We start from the raw sequence: 12443 nt of genomic DNA, 5'->3' as shown, positions 1-12443 counted from the left end.
CACCACTTAATTATTCCCTAAATGAAAGGTATTTCTCGACATCTGCACTTATTTTTCATTTGCATTTACTCTATCCTAGGATTACACTATCTTCACAGCATCGCATGCAACATTCTAGTCTTCAATTAAAGTCCCTCTGAAATAGTTTTTCTGGCTTCTTCTGCATATAGATTTTCTTTTAGGCATCTGTAGAGTAAGGGAAAATGTCAGGCTTTTCTGCCCTCCCGCCATCAGGATAGATGATGGATCCTTGCGGTCCTGAATGCATGCCTGATGGCGGGCACCTGGAGTAGGGTGTGGCCAGAGGTAGATGGGATTCACCTGGGCTAAGACTGGGCTTTTTTAAGGGCGTCGTCACGGGGATGCCAGTAGAAGCCAAGAAGAAGCCAAGAATGAACGAAAGCAGAGAAAGAAGCAAGAGAAGCAGAAGCCAAGAGAAGGCCGGAGAGCCCAGAGTGAAGACCTGCAAAAAAAAAAAAAGGAGGCCTACCAGCCTCCCAGCCCGCCATGTACCTGGTAATCCCAATAAAAACCCGCAAAACCACTGAGGACTTCTGACTCCTCCTTTACCCAGTCTGCATGGGATCAAAGAAAACCTGCTCAGTGGTCATTCCTGCCTTTACAGCATCCATCACATTATGATGAAATTAATATTACCTTTCTTCATTAGTTCTTCAAATAACTTTTATGTTGCATTGAATAAACATCAGTAAGTTTTTCTTTTTCTCGTTCTAATTCAACTACCTTTTTCTGAAGCATGACATATAGATATAAACACACAAATGCTATTAAAATCTAATTTAATTCAAAGTTACCTAAATAAACTGACTCAGGCAATAAAAGACAGTAATAGTCAACTAAGGAGTAAAACTACCTTTAAAACATCAAGAAATTAGTCAAGCTAACAAAATATTTTTAGAAAAGCCAATACCTCAATATGCTGAGACCTAGAATTACAAACATTATATGAAAAACTATACATCTGGGGCCTTGTAGAGTCAGGAACTGGACACGGTGCAGGTTTTCTGATCCAGCAGACCAGGTAAAGGAGGAGTCAGAGTCCTCAGTGGTTTTTTGCAGGTCTTTTATTGGGATTTACCCAGTACATGGCAGGCAGGGGTGCTGGGGGGCCGGGAGGCTGGCAGGCCTCCCAGTCCCCAGCAAGTCTTCACTCTATCTGGGCTCTCCGGCCTTCTCTGCTTCTCTCTCGGCTTCTGTTCGTTCTCGGCTTCTTGGCTTCTGTTGGCATCCCTGTGACGCCGCCCTTAAAAGCCCAGTTGCAGCCCAGGTGAATCCCATCTACCTATGCCCACACCCTACTCCAGGTGCCCGCCATCAGGCATGCATTCAGGACCACAAGGATCCATCATCTATCCTAATGGCGGGAGGGCAGAAAAGCCTGACATTTTTCCTTTCCCTACAGGCCTCCCTGGTGGCACAGGGTTAAAGGCACAGCACAATCAAGCCACTGCAGCATGAGTTCAATCCCTGGCCAGGGAGCTACCCACATGGCACAGCAGACCTCTAGTCTCACATGCTGCTCCCCATTCCCCAAAGTATTTCAGTAGATCTGCCTATTCTGTTCCCCACTCTGTCGCTGGTGAATCCTCCCTCTCTCTCTCTCTCTCTCTCTCTCTCTCTCACACACACACACACACACACACACACACACACCCCTCTGGCCTGTACCCCAGTTCTTGTATGCATAAATAAATAAATCTTAAAAAAAATAAAAACTATACATCTGATTGAAAAAGTGAAACAAGTCCCCCATGATGTCTACACGTAGCTTCATGAGTGTGTTACCAACAGCTAACCTCCATTCCAACCCTCCCCTACTCCTGCTCTACCTGAACCACTCTGCTCCAAGCCCCATAACCGCGAACCTCGTTTATTTTTACAACTCTAACCTGCTCCCTGCCTCCTTCCAATACTGCTTTCTTCTAAATTTATCTTTCATACTTCCGACCAAGTTATCTTTCTGAAAAAGAAGTACTCAAAATCCCTCAGTGGCTCCCTACAGGGAAAGGGATCAAACTCCACCTGTTTCAAAACAGCTTTTAGCTGTGGCTCCAACTTCTCCCATGATTCACAACAGCCCAGCCACACTCCACTACCAGCTACAGATGCAACGAACAGCTACAGATTCAAATGCATTGTTCTTTCTGCCTCAACCTGGAAACTTCTTTCCTCATTGTCCACGGCCTTTTACACATCCTGCAAAGCATAACCTCAATTCCTTCCTCTCAGGGTCCTCTGGAATCCCCTGCCCTCATTCCCACTAAGGCAAGAGTGTGTTCTTCCTCTTCCACACTCCCACACCTTTCAGACATGGTTTTGTGGGGGAGTTGATTTTTCTTTACATTTTGTGGGGGAGTTGATTTTTCTCACAGCCTGAGAGCACCATAAAAACAGACTCAGGGGTACCCACCCATCATCTAGCAACAACGACTGGACAACTTTCATGTGCTGAGTGAGGGAGGTGTGCACACAGCAAGTTTGGAACCACTGAAGTGCACACTCAGCCTTATTTCACTGACTGTGTGGAGGCCAAGCTAAAGGTTGGCAGGTGTCGGAAAGTCAAATTCCGAAAGAAGTACCCAAACAAAGAAGAAGTTCCAAAGATAGAAATAAAGAGTGAACAAGGGGGATAAATTGATTCTGGCTTAGTGGTCACAGAGCAGAATTCTTTGTGGCATCTATGCTGATGTCTGAAGGATGAAGGTTTCAAAACTGGGGCGTGTGGGGAGAGGGAAGAACACTAAACAGAGAAAACAAAGCAAGCCCCCTCACAAAGAAAAGACAGGCAGGCAGTCCTCAAGTGGCTGGCACCACCTCCTTCATGGGGTATTGGGGCGGGGGGAAGTCAGTGCTGCAAGAAAAGTGAAATGGTGTCAGACTTCCCAAATGTTTTGTTTAAACATACTTGTAAATGGCTTCCCTTCTCCAACTTGGCCTTGATGCCAAATCCCTAGAATAAGATCTGTTTTTCACCAAAAGCTCAATAGGGTCAGCTTGAGGCAGAAAGCAAGCACATGTCTGCATTCTCCAAATACCAACTCTTCAACTTCTAACAGGCTACATCTCTAGAAAGAGCACAGGTAAGTTTATATCGTTCAAGTCAACACAGCTTGTTCTATACATATGGTATTCAAATAAAGTTCACTATGTAATTAAAGATTTAATATGTTACACATTCCAGAACTAGCCACTGATACCATGTGTAAAAACATAGAAATATCTTTACATTCTGCAGTGTATTTTCTCAGGGGAGGAACTACAAAGAATAAAGGTGTAAACTACACAAGTGGAGCATTATTTAAGAGCCCCTAGAAGATGGCTTTTGGTGAAGTCCATGAGGTTTGTACACTAAATAAAAATCAGATTCATTCTCCAAGTTGAGTCAATAGTTACATTTTAAATTGTCAAGAAAATTTTATAACTGGGAACATAACAATTCACTTTGTAAAATGGATCATTTACACCTGAGAACCAAATTTTGTTGTGCAGTCTATGTGACTGCCAGTAGATTTTGCTGTTTTTATTTTGTGGTTTGTTTGTTTCAAATAAATCTGAAGAGGTTTCCTCCTGAGAGCCGCCTTAGGTTGATTAAAACATACCCCACATGTCCACATGGCTAATCTCTGCACAACAATCTGTTTAATTAGAAATTATCCCATTCAGGCCTCACCGGATGTTCCCATTTTATGCCTCAATTAAACTACCTCAGGAACAGGGCCTCCCTGATGGTGCAAGGGGTTAAGGCGAAACCTATGACGCTATCCACAGCCACTGCAGCATGAGTTTGAGCCCCAGCCAGGGAGCTACCCGCATGGCGCAGCAGACCTCTCCTGACTCATGCCTGTTGGTGCCCTCAGCAGTGTATTTCAGTCAATCTGCCTGTTCTGTTCCCCACTCTGTCTCTGGTGACACACACACCTCTGGCCTGTACCCCAGTTCTTGTATGCATAAATACATAAATCTTAAAAAATAAATAAATAAACTACTTCAGGAATAAATCCCATTAAATTCTGAGACCAGATCTCAAATTCCATGCAACCCCCATGCAACCATGTATGGAGAAGCAATTATGTATCTCAAACCACCCTAAAGATCATTTAATCAATGAAGAAATGAAGACCCCTTTCCAGGACATCATAGTTAAAGATTAGAGTTCAAAGAGTTTATTGCAAATAACTCAAAGGCTTTACGAGACTTGTGGGTCTGGGGTTTGGTTGCTTTGGTTTAGTTAAATGCATACAAAGACATCCCAAGACTTATGTGGGGTATTTACCCTCAGGGAACATGCTAAGGTGGTCCACAGTGATTTAACCACTAACTCACCTTTGACAGAAATATCATTACATGACATAAAATTCACTCATTTCAAAAGAATGACAGGCATTCTTTTATTGCTTTATATCAAAAGGAAGTGCAGTTGTATTAAACATATGTACTACATAATACCATTTAAAATTACAAATACAGGGCCTCCCTGGTGGCGCAGAGGTTGAGCCGTGGGCTGCGAAGCTGCCCGCAGCCTCTGCAGCGCCGGTTCGATCCCCAGCTGCGGGGCGAGGGTCCCACATGGCGCACAGACCTCTCCTGCCGCCCGCTGCTCCCCTCAGCAGTGTACTTCGGTCCTTCTGCCAGTTCTGCTCCCTGCACTGGCTCTGGTGAATTCTCTCACCCTCCCACACTTCTGACTGTACCCAGTGCATGTATAAATAAATAAATAAATAAATCTTTAAAGAAAAAAAATAGTTATAAAGCAAAAAGCATTAGATACAGAAATATAAAAGGACCTTTAAAAAATAAATAAAATTACAAATACAGGCAGGTGAATACATAGATAATACATAAAGAAGATAAGAAAATTAGCATAATTTATGCTTTATACTTTATATCCCAGCTCAGAAGTCATCTCATGTCAATACAAAAGGAACATGTGATGTTTTATTGCAATTTATTCCATTATATGAATAAATTATAACTAAAAAGCACAGAGGATGGATGTAAGAACCTCATCTACACTGTGAATCAAAAAAACATCTATATCAGGGCCTTGCCGGTGGTGCAGCGGTTGAGCGCTGGGTTGTGAAGCTGCCCACGGCCTCTGCGGCACCGGTTCGATCCCCGGCTGCTCCCCGGCCACCAGAGGAGGGTCCCACATGGCGCAGAGACCTCTCCTGCCGCCCGCTGCTCCCCTCAGCAGTGTACTTCGGTCCCTCTGCCTGCTCTGCTCTACTCTCTGGTTCTGGTGAATTCTCTCACCCTCCCGCGCTTCTGACTGTACCCAGTGCATGTATAAACAAAACAAACAAACAAATAAAATAAATAAATAAAACATGCCTCTACTTAAGAAAAAAAAAAAAAAAACAATCTATTTTGCAAGTAATTTCTTAGAAAATATAGGGTAAACTGATCAGAGGAGTCCATCCAAGAATTCAGGATTTGACTTTAGGCTGAAAGCTGGAAGAGACTAAATACACCACAGGCTCAAAGCTGGAAAAGGCTAAATACACTAAATTTCCTCCAGGAAGAAATTCTCTGTGCCACCTGCATGTCCAAGGGCCACAGTCAGAGCTGGGTCAAGTCTCATCCCTCTCCTGATGCACTTTCCACTGTCCCTTTGCTCAGCACAACCCAAACTCTTCAAAATATCAATATAAGGCAAAAACAAAAAATGTCCAATACCAAGAAATCTATTACCATTCTAAACTGCTTGAAGGGAGGTATTATATAATACATAGAAATAATCTCCAATATTGGACTATAACTCTCCCTGCTCCTCTGAAATGCACAGGCTACTTTCACTTTGGTTCCATCAGTCTTAACTGGCCTCTGTGGTCATAAATCAATGGTACTAAAGAGCTTGTGAAAACTCCAGACGCTGGAAGCCTGCTCTCCTTGACTGAATAGGAAGCCCACAGGGGGTTCTGACATGCAGCCTGAGTGAGGAGCCCCAATCAAGGGGAGCACAAAACCCAACTTTCAAAATAAAAGCAGATGTACCCTTCTAGGTCATTACTGGATTAATGTTAAATAACATGACTTACACATAGCCTACAAGGTGCAAGACAATCAATCAGCGTCAATCTCAAATGTAATCCCCACCACATACATATCACATTCCAAAATCTTAATTAGAAAATAGAACTGGAAAAATTTAAACTATGGAATAAGAGAAGATATAAACAGATAAAACTGTTTCAACTACCACAGATTTATTTAAAATTATACCATTGTAAGAGACAGAAAGTCATTTTTATTGGGTTTCTCTGCTATATCAGAAATGTCACCGTGTGCTATTTTCTGTTCTTCCAAAACCCTCTGTTACATAATTAAGTGGTTATAAAGTTATTAAACTAAAATCATAACTAGTCAGCAACCCACCCATGAAAAAATTTCAAATGAAAACATTCACCTTTAATATGTTATTCTCCTGTTTTACACTTTGAGCTCAAAAGTTGACTGTTTTTTTGTTTTCTTAAGTTGAGGTCTCAAAACCAACGTGAAGTTGTACTGCTCCAAACCATAAATCTTAGCTTCCAAATGAGCACACACAAACAATTCCCCTTATTAATGAGGCCAGGAGCACAAGCCTCTGATAGAGAAGACCCATAAGATATAAACAAACTTTAGGTATGAGGGTTTTTTAAATCAAATTTATTGATTTATCACCCATTTGCATATCTATAATTTCAGGGTACAGTTTCACATCTCAACATGTGCACATACTCCACTCACCCAGTTTCACTACACTATCATATTGCCTCTCCCCTCTGGTAACTCATGCTTTTCACAGAGTCTAAGCCTTATTTTTGTTGCATTTTGCCAGTTTGTTTCTGTTGGTTATTTCTACTCCACAATTGAGTGAAAACAGCTAATAATTATCTTTTACTTTCTAACATTTAACTTAGCATAATCAAGTTCCATCCATGTTGTTCCAAAAGGCACAATTTTATCTTTTTTGACTGCTGAGTAATATTCCATTCAGGTATGTGTTTTGAAAGCCACCAGCACCAAGGCTGGAGAACTACATAGAGGCTGGAAATGACCTGTCTCCTGGGGCTGACATGCAAATTCACAGGCAGAGGAAGCAAATGTGGAAGAGTTTGCTTAGATTTCTCAGTCTACAAGTCATCATTTCAAGAATAAAGACCTATTAAAAACTCACATAGACTCACTTTTCCAACACTGACTCAAGAGTACTTATTAAATAGTTAAGGCATAATAAAATAAAATAATAATATCATAAATCCTTCTGCCTCCACAAACAGCTTTAAGGGGCGGCGTGGGGGGGCGGAATTCTAACCAATACCTCTGAAACCACCTGCATCTCCTTTCACAATTAAATTTTAACTAATAATTACAACTGCTTCAATGATCTCCTATTTCCCTTGTTCCCAGAAAATCATAATATCAGCATTTAGTGCTGGGTTCAAACAAGGTTGAATAAAATTGAATTTTCCATTTTGTTATATAATTAATGGACCTCCTCTGCTTAGAGTATTCTCAAAAATTCACGATCTCTGGTCATAGACAATGGGCTACGATGTTGTCACTACTGCAGTAACAGGTCATGAAAATCCCACTGAAACAGAAAACTTTCCTATGATTGCACCACTTCAGCATAATGAAGTAACAACACAGAGAATATTTTTACTTGCTTTACAAGAATAGCTACTCTCTTCTGCCAGAGTTGGATTTCCATCAGGTTACTGTCCCTCACCACAAATCCCTAGGGCTCATGGAAAAAACCAAACCTGCTCAAAGACCTCTCTTCAAAGCACAGGTACTCAAGCCAAGGAAAGCTGGGGGGTGAGGAGGGAAAGAGAGAAGGTCAATTTCTCACAGCCCCTTAGGCTTTTTAAAAAAATCCCCTCATCAATATTTCTTTCAGTGAAACAGAAAGAAGTAGACAAATGACTCCCTAAATATAAACGTAGCCACTGTCTTTTTAAAAGTCTAAAAGATAAACAAAAACATAACCTTCCTCATAATTTTTATGAAAGTGAACCTTGTTAAGCAAGTCTACTAAATCAAAATATACCGTTTTGGTAGGAAGCTTGCTATAAATGTAAGCAGGTATAACCGTGCATATTAATCATTGGTTTCATTTTTATTTCACTAGCCTCACTTTCCCCTTCCTCCCCCTGCCCACTGCCCTACCAAATCTTTCAATCCCACAGATACCCAAATCACAGTGCTTCTGAAATCCACTACCAACCTTGAGCAGCAGTTAGAGGAAAAGAGAAAAGGAAATTCACGTCAGAAACAGATTATCAATTTCTCTACCTTCTACCCCGAGGACTCCCTGTCCTTTGGCATTTTCCCCGTTGCTAACGCCTTACAGACAACGACAGAGGCCAGAGCCGGGAAAGCACTGACAGGTTGGGAGCAGCAGGTGGTGTGTCCTACCTTGGACCACTCCTTGGCAGGGGCCCCCTGAGGCTCTACCTCACAGCCTAGGGTTCCAAACTTGGTATCTGTAAAGGGGAAAGGCAGCAGGAATGCACCCATACAATGAACACTGTGCCAGATTTACAGTCGGCAGACTCAGTCACAAAAGAAAGATTCACCCTCCTGCAGCAATGAAATAAACGGCTGTAAATTAAGAGACTGGACATTCTGTGGACATCAAATGCAAGATTCTTGGAGTGAGAGCACCTGAGTTCTAATCCCAGTTCTTGCACTTTTAGATCTGTCGCCCTCTTCATGGAATAATCATTCACTGCTCACCCACTGAGAACTAAGTGTTGAACTTGGTACCAAGGCTGTATTGTGGAATTGCTCCGGTGGGATTAATTTCTAGTGGGGAGGCTATCAACAAACATAAAAATCAAGAAAAGTGCCAGACAGCCATAAGAACAGGTGGCAACTTCAATGTCATGATGCATTCAGGAGTGACTGGGAATGCCACTTACTAAAGTCAACAGGGATAAGAATGGCATCTATCAAAGACTGCCAAGCACAAGTTTAGGGGAGGGTGTGGAGAAAGAGGAGCTCTTATGCACTGGGGGGTGGGAATATAAATTGGTGCAGTTATTTTGGAAAACACCTTTGGACCTTTCTTTAAAAATAAAAGTAGAAATACCATATGCTGTACCCCACTCCTGGATCTATTCAAAGAATACAAAACCATCAACCCAAAAATTATATGCACTGATGTTTGTTGCAGCATTATCCACAATAGCTAACATGAATGCAAAATAAGTGCCCATTGATCAGCGACTGGAGAAAAACATGATGTATACGCACAAGAGAGAATACTAGTCGGCTATAAGGAAAAATGAAATTTTACCATCATCTACCCCTGATAATTTCATATTTCTGTTTAAATGATGGAAAAGGCCCTTAAAAAATGTTAAAACCAGGACCTCCCTGGTGGCAAAGGGGTGAGTCTCAGCACTATCAAGCTATGGCCCGTCACTGCAGCATGAGTTCAATCACCAGCCAGGGAGCTAACTCAGATGGCGCAGCAGACCTCTCCTGTCTCACCAGCTGCTCCCCTCAGCAGTGAGTTTCAGTAGATCAGCCAGTTCTGCTCCCCACTCTGTCTCTGATGAATCCTCTCACTCCCCTTCCACCTCTGGCCTACGCCCCAGCTCTTGTATGCATAAATAAATAAATCTTTAAAAAAAAGTCAAATCCTTACACATAGCATAAAGTAAAATAATATTGAATGAGGGCTAGGTAAACAATCCCAATAACAATGTAAAATGCACAAGTATTTTTATAATACCAGAGTTTTAGATTGTCCATACTCAAGGATTTGAGGAAGAGGGGAAAAAAGAAAATCTTCAGAAACCTAGAGATTAAATTTTCAATATACTATTAACAAGTTTTCTTCCACTCCAATCTCAACCTGACTGCCACATCCAGTCTCCCAAAAGGAAGAAACTAGAGAAGCAGCTTAGAGTCAAAATTCTCCTTAACGAAAAAAATTCCTTTAAAAAAAGTAAAAAACCAACAAATACAGCATTGAACACACCCAAGGATGAGCTTTTAAAATATCCATTATATATATATATATGAGTCCTTTGACTTAATCTGAACTGAAAATTCCTCTTTAACGTGTAAATTTTGGCATACCATTAGACATTGCCGTTGTAAACTAATCATTGACTTAAAATCATCAAAAAAAAATTCCTTCCAAAAAGCAAAACTGAAGCTAATAGGCCCGTTCAAATCCAAGTTACCCTACAGACTTTTGCAACATAATCCAGGCAAAAGAATATGATTCATATCTCCATTATGCAACAGCTAACTTTTGAATGTTTTTTGAAATAGGTGCCACTAACAACAAAAAAGGAACAGTCACAACTTTGGTATTAAAACACTCCAAGCAACTTGAGAGTCTTTAAAAATATAAGAACTAAGTAATATAGATTCATGGAAGAACTTCAGAAAAAAATAAATAAGAGCAAAATCATAATTCCAAAAGGCTGAGATGACCACTATTAACATTCTAGTAGACTGCTTAATTTCATTTATTGTTTAGTTTATTATTTTTAGTGTATCATTTTTATTGAGGTGATGTTGGTCTACAATACTGTATATGAGTCAGACATACAGGTTCACACCTCTTCAGATACATGTTACCACAAGGCACCCACCACTAAAATATCCATAATTCTCCACCATTGGACCCCCTCCTGCCTGTGCTCCCTGCCCACCCCCTGCCCTGTCTCCAGTGGCCTCAATTTTAGAATCAGATTTCTAGTGTTTGTTTTGATTTAGTTTCGTCTGTTCCTTTTTTCTGTTAAATTTTCTTAAATTATTTTTCACAGAAAAGACTTCAAAGTACATATATTTTTACTTACTGTATCAAGAACGTTTCTGTGCATATATATGCATATACATAACTTTATTTTTTAAGGATGTTTTGGGTGGTCTTTTTTTTTTTTTTTAAGATTTATTTATTTATACAAGCACCAGGTATAGTCAGAAATGCGGGAGGGTGAGAGAATGCACCAGAGCCAGAGCGGGGAGCAGAGCAGGCAGAAGGACCGAAGTGCACTGTTGAGGGGAGCAGCGGGCGGCAGGAGAGGTCTGCGCGCCATGTGGGACCCTCACCGGGGGCCGGGGATCGAACGGGCACTGCAGAGACTGCAGGCAGCTTCGAAACCCAGCGCTCAACCGCTGTGCCACCAGTGAGGCCCTATACATAACATTTTTATGAATGCATGATCTCCTACTTTGTGAATATACTCTAATTTAACTAGCTCCACTGAGATTCTATGTAATCCATTCAGATGCCCTACACTAAAGGAACAGAGTAGATTTAAAGAACTATTTCCTCAAGTTAATTGCCCAAGAAATCCATTTTTGAATTACAAATTAAAACTTGGTCTCCTTTCAAAATACTTTGGGAAATAATGACTTAAGAAATCCTCAATATTGGATTTTTACAGCATTTCACATTTTTTTCTATTATTAACATGCTGTGACCAACTTCTTGCATATACATTTCTGTGTGTTCCTGAGGAAAAACCTCAAAAAATAAAGATTTCCTGAGCAATGAAGTGCTTATGTTAAAAGCAAGTGATTATTTCTGCCCAACTGTCCCCCAATAGAATTGTTGGTCTTTCGAAGTTTCATTAAGGAATAGTTTGGAAGTTATGAGTATTCATCATATACAACCAGTATTTTTAAACCTATATATGACTATTTTAAGGACATGGGTATGGGTAGAATACATGGTTATAAATATAAATAAAAGGTCTTATTGTGATTGAGTTTGACTCAGAAAACTATTTAAGGATATGCCTCCTCACATACAACATGACAAGCATGGGTAGGGTAATCTCTCACCTTCCTCTTTGTCACATATACACATTTCTGAATATACATTCTTTGCTCTTAACAAATATTAATACCACCTCCTATCTACATAGAGCTTCATTCTACTCAGATATTTACAACAGATGTTAGAAAGAAAAGGCAGTCTTTAAGAAAGTCTATTAAGCAGCATCATGGTGTCGATCCTTCAAGAGACACAACAGTAGCCACATATTTATAGTCAAGACTATAATAAGGAAAATCTTTTCCAACCAGTCAACACCAGTGTCATGGAGGGAAATGTCTATTTCTAGGTATAAATTTAGAACTGATTTTCAGTGCCTATTTCTACAGTTTCAAATGATAAGAATAAGCTCCTACCATCCATAAAGTTGGCTCACCCAGCAAAAACAGGCTTTGAGTTCCTTTTTGCTTTTAAAGTTGACACTGGATGTAATTTTATTCCTCAAAGTCACTCTCAAAGTTACTTAAGTATAACGTTCACACCCAGGGTGGGGTTCTGTGTAATTTTCAAAGTTCAGAAGGGCCATGTCTACTCAAAAATATTGCAAGAATCTATGGCTGAATCATCTTTGAAGCTTTTTTAACACAGAAATTTTTATTCAATAGATCTTGAGTGGAGCCCATGTCTCTGC

General features: G+C 40.6%; 1 protein-coding gene across 1 annotated transcript in view; it reads right to left on the bottom strand.

Annotated features, from left to right (window-relative positions):
- UTRN (utrophin) overlaps positions 1–12443 on the bottom strand; it is a 473527-nt gene that overhangs the window by 453804 nt on the left and 7280 nt on the right. The gene's annotated exons all lie outside the window — the stretch shown is intronic.

Source organism: Talpa occidentalis, unplaced genomic scaffold, assembly GCF_014898055.3.
Source record: "Talpa occidentalis isolate TD23 unplaced genomic scaffold, MPIMG_talOcc4v2.1 talOcc4.2, whole genome shotgun sequence".
NCBI classification, from domain to species: domain Eukaryota; kingdom Metazoa; phylum Chordata; class Mammalia; order Eulipotyphla; family Talpidae; genus Talpa; species Talpa occidentalis.
The sequence above is the reverse complement of the archived record's forward strand: the minus strand, read 5'-3'. Positions and strand labels throughout refer to the sequence as shown.